The 10,958-nt window shown below is 48.0% G+C and overlaps 1 pseudogene; it reads right to left on the reverse strand.

The window, feature by feature from the left end:
- LOC135968943 (carboxylesterase 5A-like) overlaps nt 1-8,032 on the reverse strand; it is a 29,318-nt pseudogene extending 21,286 nt beyond the window's left edge.
- Between the last annotated feature and the right edge of the window lie 2,926 nt (nt 8,033-10,958).

Here is a 10,958-nt window from a genome sequence, read left to right on the forward strand (position 1 = left end):
ACCATCTCAGCCTCAAGCACGGGATTCACAGCCTGGTCACTTATTATCTGGGTGACCTTGGGCAAGTCACTTAACCTGCTTTGCCTCAATGTTTCTCACATCTAAAATGGGGATAATGATAGTGCCCACTCCACATGGCTGTGAAGAATAACAGAGCCAGGCAGACAATAAGCATGTCATACACACATGTTATATACATGTTAGCTATTGCTTTTGTGGTTGAATGACCCCATGGCATGCATCAAGACAGTGCCTCCCAGTGGGGCTCCCCATCTGCAGCTGGGCACCCCTGGCTCAGCCTCCACTCTGCTCCAGAGTGAGGTTCCTGGTACACTACTCTGAGAAAGGTAATCCTGGTCCCTCAATCTGTATTGGATAAAGCCCAAATTCCATGTATGGCCTGGCATTCAAGGCCTTTCCCTATCAGGCCTGTCCTTGCCTTCCCACATCCATCTCCTGCTATAGCTTCATCTACCTATGAACAAAACTAGATATGATAAACAATTGTTGAAAGCTTTTCTACCAAAGGAATCTTATGCAGAATCCTAACGTGTACTAGAACGTCTGTACTAGAAAGCAAGGGTTTCCTGGGCACAGAAGTGTAATTGCTCTGGTCAGGGCACCCCGTCAGCCTGTCCTGCCTGCAAAGCACTCCCAGAGCCACATTACAGGACTACAGGCACAGTGCAGTTTGCAAAAGCATTGCTTCATCCCTGTGTGTTGCTACCTCCCTCCCAACTTCCTAGCTTTTGCACAGTTAGCACCCTTTGCCAAGCACATGTTCTCTGAATCCCTTCTCCTCAAACCCAACCACATCCTTCTGGTGTAGTTCCAATGCCACCCCTCTCCTGAAGCCTCCTTGATCCCTGACAACTCCTTGCTCTGTTTCCACAGCCCCATGGCCTCTCACTCTTGGAGAATTAACCATCTCCTTCTTGGTAATGTGGATATTTTTGTCCCTGTATTATCTCCCCCATAGTCAGGAGCCTCTGTAGGGCAGGATTCATGTTTGAATCATTGCTGCCTTTCCCATAGTATGTGACAGTGACCCCCAAGCATAATCCTGGCCCCACCTCTCACTTCTCCTCTTTGCTTACATTGGACCCTGGTCAGGACTTCTCCCGCCATGACTTAGGCAGATAATAGAAGGGGTCAAGAGACCGAGCTCTGTTTTGTGACCCCCGGGAAGTTGTTTGGCCTCTCTGAGCCTCCATTTTCCAGCTGTGAAATAAGAATAACAACAGAGAACCTTCCTTGAAGGGTTATTTTGAGGGTGAGTTGAAATAATGCATGGCAAGTGCGCAGCCCCATGACTGTTTCAGTGAAAGCCCAGTACATGTTAGGCATGACCGGGGGAGGGAAGCCACGGTGATGGAGTGATGATTCTCAAGTGAGCATTTGAGAAGCCTTGGAGTGAGGCTCAGGTAGACACTACCGACTGCTCACACAAACAGTGCACTGTTCTTCCAGGGCCCACAGAGGGGCTACATGGCCCCAGCTCCCTTGCAGATGGATGTGGCCATGTGACTGAGTTCTGCTGATGATGAGTGAACAGAAGTGACGAGTGCCACCTTCAGGCTGGGCCAGGAGATGCTCCATTGCATGATTCTCCATGTTCTCTTGGTCCACCTGCCAAATGCAGAAGATTAGGGCCCTAAAGAATCCACATCAGAGATCAAGATGTAAGGAGCTAGATCCCTGGTTGGCCATGGGGAAGAATGTCTGCCGATCAGGGATGCTCAATTAAACTTTACTCAAGTGAGAAAGAGATTAGTGTTGTTTTTTTTTTTTTTTTTTTTTTTTTTTTTTTTTTTTTTTTTTTTTTTTTTTGGAGACGGAGTCTCGCTCTGTCGCCCAGGCTGGAGGGCAGTGGCCGGATCTCAGCTCACTGCAAGCTCCGCCTCCCGGGTCTACGCCATTCTCCTGCCTCAGCCTCCCGAGTAGCTGGGACTACAGGCGCCCGCCACCTCGCCCGGCTAGTTTTTTGTATTTTTTAGTAGAGACGGGGTTTCACTGTGTTAGCCAGGATGGTCTCGATCTCCTGACCTCGTGATCCGCCCGTCTCGGCCTCCCAAAGTGCTGGGATTACAGGCTTGAGCCACCGCGCCCGGCCAAGATTAGTGTTGTTTTAAGCCACCAAAATTTTGGGAGTTGTTTCCTACAGCTGCAAAAGTTACCTAAGTAATTAGGGCCAGTTTTGTTCAACGTCCCGGAAGGCTCACGCCTTCTTAGGTTGCACGGCACTGTCTATGGCTACTGCACGGCTGCTCCTTGGGGATCTGGGGTATTGATTATTTGGAGAGACTCACGTGAAGAAGCCAAATATTCCCAGCCAGTACTGGACGACCACAACCAGCATGTCCTCATAGGCAGCCAGGGTGGACCCGTCGAAGATGGAGGCTGAGCCAGTCTTGAAGGCACCCCTTGGGAACCATACCAAGATCTGAGGAGGGGAGAGGAGCGTCCAGTCAACCCAGGAGGCACCACCTCCCCTCCCCATGCAGGTGAGGCACACTTTCTTAACGCCAAATAGAAATGTCCCACTTGCTAAGCAGGGTATGAGGTTTTGTCTTTTGAAGAAGGCCCAGGGTTAAGCATGTGGGCTCTGGCACCTGAGTGCCTGGGTTTGACTCCCACTGCCACTGACTAGCTGTGTGACCTTGGGAAGATTACTTAGCCTAAGGTTCATTTTTCTCATCTGTAAAATGTGAAGAAGGAAAGTATCTCACTAACGAAGTTATCATGAGGTTTAAACAAAATTCTGCATCTAAAGCTCATAGAACAATAAGCAATAGTACATTTCAAGTTTCAAGTGCTCAGAAATTGTTCACTAAATACCAGCGAGCCTGTGACCCACAGGAAGATGGAAACCATTGTAAGCCATGTATAAGAGCAAAAGCAGCTCAAGATGTTTCAGAGAAAAGCTCTGAGAGAGAGGAGAGGAAAGGAGGGGAGGGCAGAAAAGGAGAATGGAAGAGGGGAGGGGAGGGGAGGGGAGAAAAAGAGGAGGAGGAGAAAAAGAAAGAGGAGGAGGAAGGGAGAAGGAGAAGGAGGAAGGAGGAAGAGGAGGAGGAGAAAGGATGAAAAATGAAGAAAGAAAGAGAAAGAAGAAGGTCAGGCGCAGTGGCTCACGACTGTAATCCCAGCACTTTGGGAGGCTGATGTGGGTGCATTGCCTGAGCTTGGGAGTTTGAGACCACCCTGGGCAGTATGCTGAAACCCTGTCTCTACTAAACCAAAAATTAGCTGGGCATGGTGGCAGGCACCTGTGATCCCAGCTACTCAGGAGGCTGAGACACAAGAATCCCTTGAGCCCGGATGGCGAAGGTTGCAGCGAGCCAAGTTTGCACAACTGTGCTTCAGCTGGGGAACAGAGCAAGACTTTGTCCATACCCCCCGCCCCCCCAAAAAAGAGAAAAACAAAACAGGGAAAAGTAAAAATTTTATTGATTAGAAAAATTGGTACCAGGGAACATAAAACATTATTCAAATGGCGTTTATATATTTAATAACAAATCCCTTCCATTCTCTTTCTTAAGGTCATATTAGAGATTACAGCATTTGGGGCAGGTAAAGAGAAGAAAGCCACTGAGGAAAGGGGAGGTGGACAAAGCGCTTTCTTTAGTGCCAGAATCTAGCGCCTACTGTGTGTACAACATGGAGCAAGTCATTCATGCCCTTCCTCTGCCTCATCTTCTCCATCTGTGGAATGGGTCCAAATCGTCCATACCCACTGGGTTAGCGTAGGAGTTAAATCCGATGATGCACTGTGCCTGGTACACAGCGAGCATTTAATAGACACTACTGTTATGATACAAGACAGCCAGCTTCCCCTGGCAGAGGCGTGGGGAATGGAAGAGGATGCGAGGGTGTGGCTAAAAAATAGAATATGCCTTTCCCCCATGCACAGACACAGGGATGTTTTATATTCTTAAATGAAACACTTAACATGATTACCTGACTGTCTTCATTATGAATAGAAAAGTTGGAGGAAAAAATTATCCTTTTTGAAAAAAGATACCTCAAATCAAAACAAAAGTCAGGCTCCTTTTAAATAGTGTCTTTTCTGAAAGCTTACAGATCACTAAATATGGAACAGACGGGAAAAACAAAACAAAATAAAAATTTAAAGTCAAGGCACTGCCAATAAAGAATCAATCAGAAAAACTGATCACATGAATCTATCATTCGAATGATTTTTAAAAATGTGATTACATTTGCCTTTTTCCCAACAGGAGGTAGTCCCGATTCCAAACATGCAGCTGCACTGCCTGGATCCCAGGCCAAGGTCCTGCTAGCTGGAGCTTGAAGCACACACAGCAGGCAGCCTTACGGGGAGCTTGGAGCCTGCATCGGCGTGGGCAGGCGCATAGATGTTCAGGTACAGGCAGTCTTCTGACGCGCCGATATTGGGGTAATGCACCTTGAGCATGTGTTGATCTAAGCGCAGCCACTCTGAGTTCTGGAGGCACCTTGGAGAAGGAGAGGAGAAAACCCTCAGAAAAAGTTATCAGCAAACTTGCCTGGGAAGGGCCAGTTCTTCTGAGAGCAGGGAGGCCTGGCCGTCTCCTCTGCCTGAGCAGAAGAGGCAGCTACTGGTACAAAGTCCAATTATGCCCAAAACCCCATGGTTTCCAAAACAAACAAGCAAGCAAATTATAATTCTCTTTGATCTGGTTCCTGGCTAGGAAAGCACATGGTGTAGAATAATCGCATCATTACCACCCACCACCCTCCTATGCCACCATGATAATATAGACATACATAACAAACCAAGCTGGCCCAACAATTCCCCAAACCGCAGAGGGCAAGACACAGTCGAATAACAAGGGCTTTGCCCCTGCGGCTCCCTCTTCTGTCCCCAGAAGAGCAAAGGAACATTTCCTGGCCTCTGTACCTGGAACCAAACGGGATAGACTCCCGCACCCAGGCTTTGCTCAAGCCGGGCCCTCTGCCTGGACTGCTCTCTCCCCACATCTGCGTGCTCACATTCTTCCCTTTGTTTCAGATTCACTCCAACTTGCCAACTTCTCCCAGAAGCCTTCTGAGATTTCTCCAGTTCTACCATATCTCTTCTTTGGAAACACCCACCTACTTTGAGTTCTTTCCCAGAACTTGTCCTAAGCTTGTGCGTGTGCATTATCATCATCCCCAGCTCAGCTGTGATCACCTGAAAGCCTATGACTCTGTTTTAGTCACCTCTGTACCTCAGAGCACCAGCAGAGCATGATACACCGTAAGATTAAGTGAGGCTGTAATGTGAATGCTTCTACCATACTGTGTGCACAATCAATGCTAATTGTTTTCATAATAGAATAGTGTGCAATATCGCTGCTCGTCTTCTCCTGACAGGTGTTCATGCCTCCCTGCCCCTTTTGTATGTTGTTGATCAGGCCTCAGTGCTTTCAGAAAAGCCATCTCTGACCTCCCATCCAAGCTGGGCCAGGTGGGTCTTTGTTTCCCCTCAGCGCCCTTCCCTGACACCCTAATGGTTGCCCTTCCCATCTTATATTTTAACTGTCAATTACTGCTTACATTCCTGCCACCATCACTCCTTGGTATGCTTCCTGAGGACAGCGGTGACTCATCCCCTGCCGTGTCCCCAGGCCTAATGGAGAGCCAGTTATCATGTTGGTTCTCAATGAATATTAGTTGGGTGAATGAATGAATGCACACAACAAATGAGTTTCAGCTTGATGTCCTCAGTCCTTGGACCACATGGGGTCATCTTCTGTGGCTTAGGGAATATCCTGCCACCAAAATTTCTTCTGCCAGGAACCCATGTGGCCCAACCTGAGAGCTTGACAGAATCTAAAGAGGTGGAAGATTCTAGGGGGATTTTCAAGTCTCACTGCCCACCCAGTAAGTCTCACCTCACCCCTCCACAATTAACCTGGTAACTGCTTACCTACCCGAGCTTGAAAATCTGCAGTGACCAGGAGCTCCTTACCTCCCAGAGTCCCTGTGTCACAGAGACACATCCACATGTTCATTCCACGGGTATTTATGGAGTTCACCAAGGGCCAGGTATTGCATCAGGCACAGTTTTGACAGCTGGAGCTGACACTCTTCTAGTGTGGTTCTTCTCAGTAAAGCCCCATAGAGGTCAGGCATGAGTGAGAGGTCACAAGAAGATACCTAGACAGTCCCTTCTGACCAAACGACTCAGTAAACCCATCTCAGCACTTCCAGAACACCTGGCTGGTGATCAGAGTCTCTAGAGAGCATTCAGATAATAGTTTCCTGGGCTCAGCTCGGGATATTCTGATTCAGAAAGTTCAGAAGGGAGCTTGGAGAATCAACATATTTTTAAAGATGCCTCCAGCGTCCTGGCCATCAGTCGGTTTAGGAGTCAGGAGATTACCGAACCACTGGTTCGAGTCTCAAGCCCTCTCTTTCCCTCCTCCCCCATCCACGCCAATCCCTCTTCTTTCTCACTGGGCTGCATGACCTGCATTCCTGCCACTCCCAGAGCCACAAACCACCCGTGGGCCCGAACCTGGTCTTACAAATTAGGGTAGGAGGTGGCTTCTCACAAGTTATCCCAGGGCGATGCAGGCTGAGGGTTCGTAAATCGCAGGGGTCCCAGCGGGGGAGCAGCAAAGGGGACTCCGAGGAACACATTCACAGGCACAGGGCTTCCCAGCACAGTGACTTGCTTGCTCTGAATCCATCCCAGCCTGGTGTTCCTCTGTGGCCCTTCAGCAGAAGGCCCTAGGGGAACACGTGGAGGAATCAGGAGCAGGCTGGGGACAGGCAAGGTCATGGCCCACCCAGCCTGGAGCTCCCCAGTGGGGACATGCTTCCTTCACCCAGAGGCTGTGCAGCTGACAGTATCCAGCTTCCCTCTCCATAAATCCAAGTCCATGGCTTCTTCCAAGATTGCTGTAGAAGTCACCCCATGAGACCACTGACTTAGCTTCTCCTAGGAGCCCAGCAGCACCTAGCCACAAAATCTCCCCCATTCACTCAGGAACCCATCTCCCTTCTGCTGAGAGCTCTTTCTTTCTACAGGATTGACACACACCAAACTCTGTAGATCCTGGGATGCCACAAACTCATCTTCCCAGGGGTTCCTACACTTCTGTCACTCCACACCCTCTGGCACCACTGCCGGCACATCTGTGCAGCACCTGCATGATTACTGGCTTTTTTTTTTTTCTTAAAATTTAATTTCAATAAACTCCTTTTAACATTTTACCTAGAAGAATTCCAAGTAATGACAATTATGGAATTGTGGTTGGTGAGTTAGGTATATGCTTTTGAATACACATGAATATTCATGGATGAAAATTTAAAATTCTCAAGCAGATGCTTCCTGAAATCAACCCATCTACTTCCAGCAGCACGGCACTTTGGGAGACTGGGCATGCAGGAGTCTCAGTCACCACACAGAACGTGGAGGCCTGGGAAGGAAACTGCCCGGCTACTTACTTAGCAAGACTCAGGTGTCTTAGCACTGTTTCTAATGTCATTTCATTACTGAAAGTTCTGTCACTGCAGCCAGGAGTGCGGAAGCACAGGCTCTGCTCCTCACACCTCCACAGTGCTCAGGATAGTGTCCCTCTAAACCCCTTGCAGCGTGTGAGCAGTCCAAGGGCAGAACCAGGGTCTTTTGTGCACTACCCACCCCAAGAAGGGAGCTCTGGTCCTAGGTTCTCGGCAACACCAGAACATTGATGCCATCAAAGTACTACATAGCTCTCCACGGACACTCAGAGACCTCTAAAAAATAACCTCATTTCTACCAGTGGAAAATCCTTGCCCACCCCATCTTCTGAGAGCCCTCCTCTCCCACTGGATATCTCACCCTTGGTGGGGGCTACAAGGACCCAGATAGCCCAAAATAGGATCTGGCCTGGATGCACCCAATTCCCGCTCATTTGGCTGCCTGCCTGAACTCTGTGAACATTGACGGCTGCTGTTGGCCTCAGAGAACTTCGTTCGGGAGCCAGAAAGAGCTTCTTGTTAACTGGTAAGTGCTGAATAGGCAGGCAGAGGCAGCCGAGTTACTGAAGAACAGCATCAGAACAATATTCTCAAAGGAATTGACCAAGCAAGACTTTCCTGTTCTGATTTACATAAGAAGCTGATGATTAACTCTTGAGTTGGGGAAAGATAATTTGATCAGCTTTGGACTTCCGGGGTGGGGGAAATAGGAAAGACATTCCAGATCAGGCAAGACATTTTAGGATTACGAGTTCCAGAGACCCAAGGATGAATGCGGTTTCCAGCCCCACTTGTGGAACACAGTGCAGGCTGGAGAAGCTGAGAAGTTTCTGAGAAGAGGAAGAAGGTTGCTGCTGGAACAAGCGAGTTGCTCTGAAGGCACAAACACTGCCAGCTCAGACTGGCAGCCCGGCTGGCCCTGCCAACAAGAGTCTTCAATGGCCATTTGGTCTACAGCCTCCTTGGCAACCTTGAGGCCTCTTAGATTATATTATTTCCCCTTTGGCCTTTCATAGTTGTCACCAAAAAGATTCTCCCTGGCCTTCAAATCTGTCCCTTCATCTGACCAGAAATATTATCAGTTCTCTACACCACTGCTCACTCAACTGTTTTAAAGCACTTCACACAAACTATCTTGTTGCCAACATCACCACCCACAGTGTGGATATCTTTCTTTTCCAGCTTCTTCTTTAAAATCCAATTTAACTGCCACCTCTTCCAAGAACCTTCCCCTGATTCTCCTGAACTTCTCAGTGCTTTGCTTTTCCAACCTCTCTTATTTTCTAATAAACCGTAGCCATGACTCTCTTCCTCCTTGGAGTACACCTTGGACTTTTCCAGGTGCATATTCATCACAGTTTCTTACACGTGCCCTGAGGCTTCCCAAAGCTCAGCCCTAGACCTTCTGTCTTCCTGATTTGTACCATTCCCACTACCAAATTCACTATCAATTTACTTGACTTTTTTTCTTTAAATGGACATCTTTTAAAAGCTGTTATTAAACAAAATTGTATCTACCTAGTGCAATAAGGATAGTGTTTTGGGAAGAACAAGCCAATATATCTTGCATTTCTATACCACAAAACCATTCCCTTACCTCTAGCAACCATTACAACGAAGGGGAGGTATATGGTTGAGAAGATCCCCAAAATAGGACAAACAGGAAAATCCGGCCCTTCTGTACAGTGGATTTTGGAAAGGAGAAGGGAAGAGAGGTAGGGAAAGCATGTGTTATGCAAAGTGCCCTGACTCCCCCTCTTAGACATAGGTCTTAAAGGGGTACAGCAATGGGGGAAAGTGATGGGGTGCAGTAATGGGTTGAAATGTGTGCCAAGGACGAAATGTGTGCTAAGCAGTGAAGGGTTCTCCAGGAGGATACTGACAGAAGGGTTCCACATCTCAACCAGCCACAGCAGAGCAGAAGTGGTTGGGCCAAGAGAGATCTCAGAGAGTGCTCCCACTTCCCTTGGAACCCCAATTCCTTGAAATGGATCCAGACATCACCGTGTGGCTTTGAAGAGAACTCAGAGGTGACTACCAACCTGGCTGGGAGCTAGAGGAGGAGGAGGAGGGCAGGGGGCTACAGATGCGCTTCATGTATTCGAGAACAGAGTGAAACCACAGCCTGGACTGTGCTGGAGCACAGTGTTGAGCACTGTGCATGGTGAGGTGGGGCACTGAGCCAGCCAGGGAGGGTCCGTGGGCTTTGATCAAGACGAGAGGACAGACCATGAGCTCACCACGTGAGAATTCATCCTCCTCCCAGGAGCCTGGGCAGCGGGACGTTGCTGTGGAGACCACAACAATGCAAGGACTTCTGCAAGTGGGTCCAAGCTCCCTCTGCCCTCCCACTCATGTGGTCCTATTAGCATCCCTTGACTTACACAGCCTGACACCATCTTGGCAAGGAGTGCGGGTGGGGTGGGGAGCAAATCTGAGAGGCTATGGATTTATTTGAAGTGATTATGCTATCTAAAAAGACTGTTTAAATTACTGAATAGGACTTTACCAGATTGAGTTAGATGTAATTATCTATCATTAACCAGAGGGGCGAAGAATTCTCCTTGCTAAAAATGGAAATTAAGCATTATATGTGTGTGTGTGTATATATATATATACGTATATATGTTTGTGTGTGTGTGTATATATATATGACATATTATAATACCACCAAACTGAGTCTTTCTCTTCCACAAAATCAGAATGCAAAGAGAACTATAGAGGAAATGGTTTCCTAATGAAACGCCTTCTATTTGCTGTTCTCTTTAGGTACCGCCTCTGTCGCAGGCATCCCCTAATGCACAGGACCTACTCTGTGAGGAATACTGATAATGTCAGGAATCAATGCCACTAGCCTTCATTTACAGAATGCCTTACAGGTACCAGACCCTGGGCTAAATGCTTTCTTTGCATCTGTTACCTAATTTAATGCGATTAGTCTCATTTTGTAGATGAGGAAACTGGGATTTTGCAAGGTGGGATTGCTCATCCAATATCACAAAGCTGAGAAGCAGCAGCTGGGACTAGAGCTCAGGTTTCCTGCCCTTGAGCTGCAGGCTTTGCAATTTGGGGAGGAGGGAGTAGGAAAGGAGAGGCAATAGAAAGATCTGGGAGGATGGGCCGGCTTCTGCAGTTCTTGGGCCATGAAAAATTACTTAATCTTCTAGAAAGCTGAATAACCACCTTGGACCTTGATGTCCCCATCAGTAGCACAGGTCAGTGGCCTGGATGGCCCCTGGGAGACACAGACCTTTGATAGGCTCTCCCTGTTCTCCCAGATTACTCTGCTGAAACCCTGAGGGAGACAACCAAGATGAGGGCTAAGGGCTTGTTCTTTAAGCAGCTTGGTTTAAAACATAGGTTCATCTACCTCTGCCGATAGGTGGTAAAGATCAAAGCCCACTTTGGGATCCTCATAAAGAGAGGCTAAAGGAACTTTGAAGGTACGAGAGCAATGACAGCTGCCTCAGGGTGGAAACCAGTCTGTAGGTGGACAAAACAAAGGAGTG

This window comes from Macaca fascicularis, chromosome 20 (assembly GCF_037993035.2).
Source record: "Macaca fascicularis isolate 582-1 chromosome 20, T2T-MFA8v1.1".
NCBI classification, from domain to species: domain Eukaryota; kingdom Metazoa; phylum Chordata; class Mammalia; order Primates; family Cercopithecidae; genus Macaca; species Macaca fascicularis.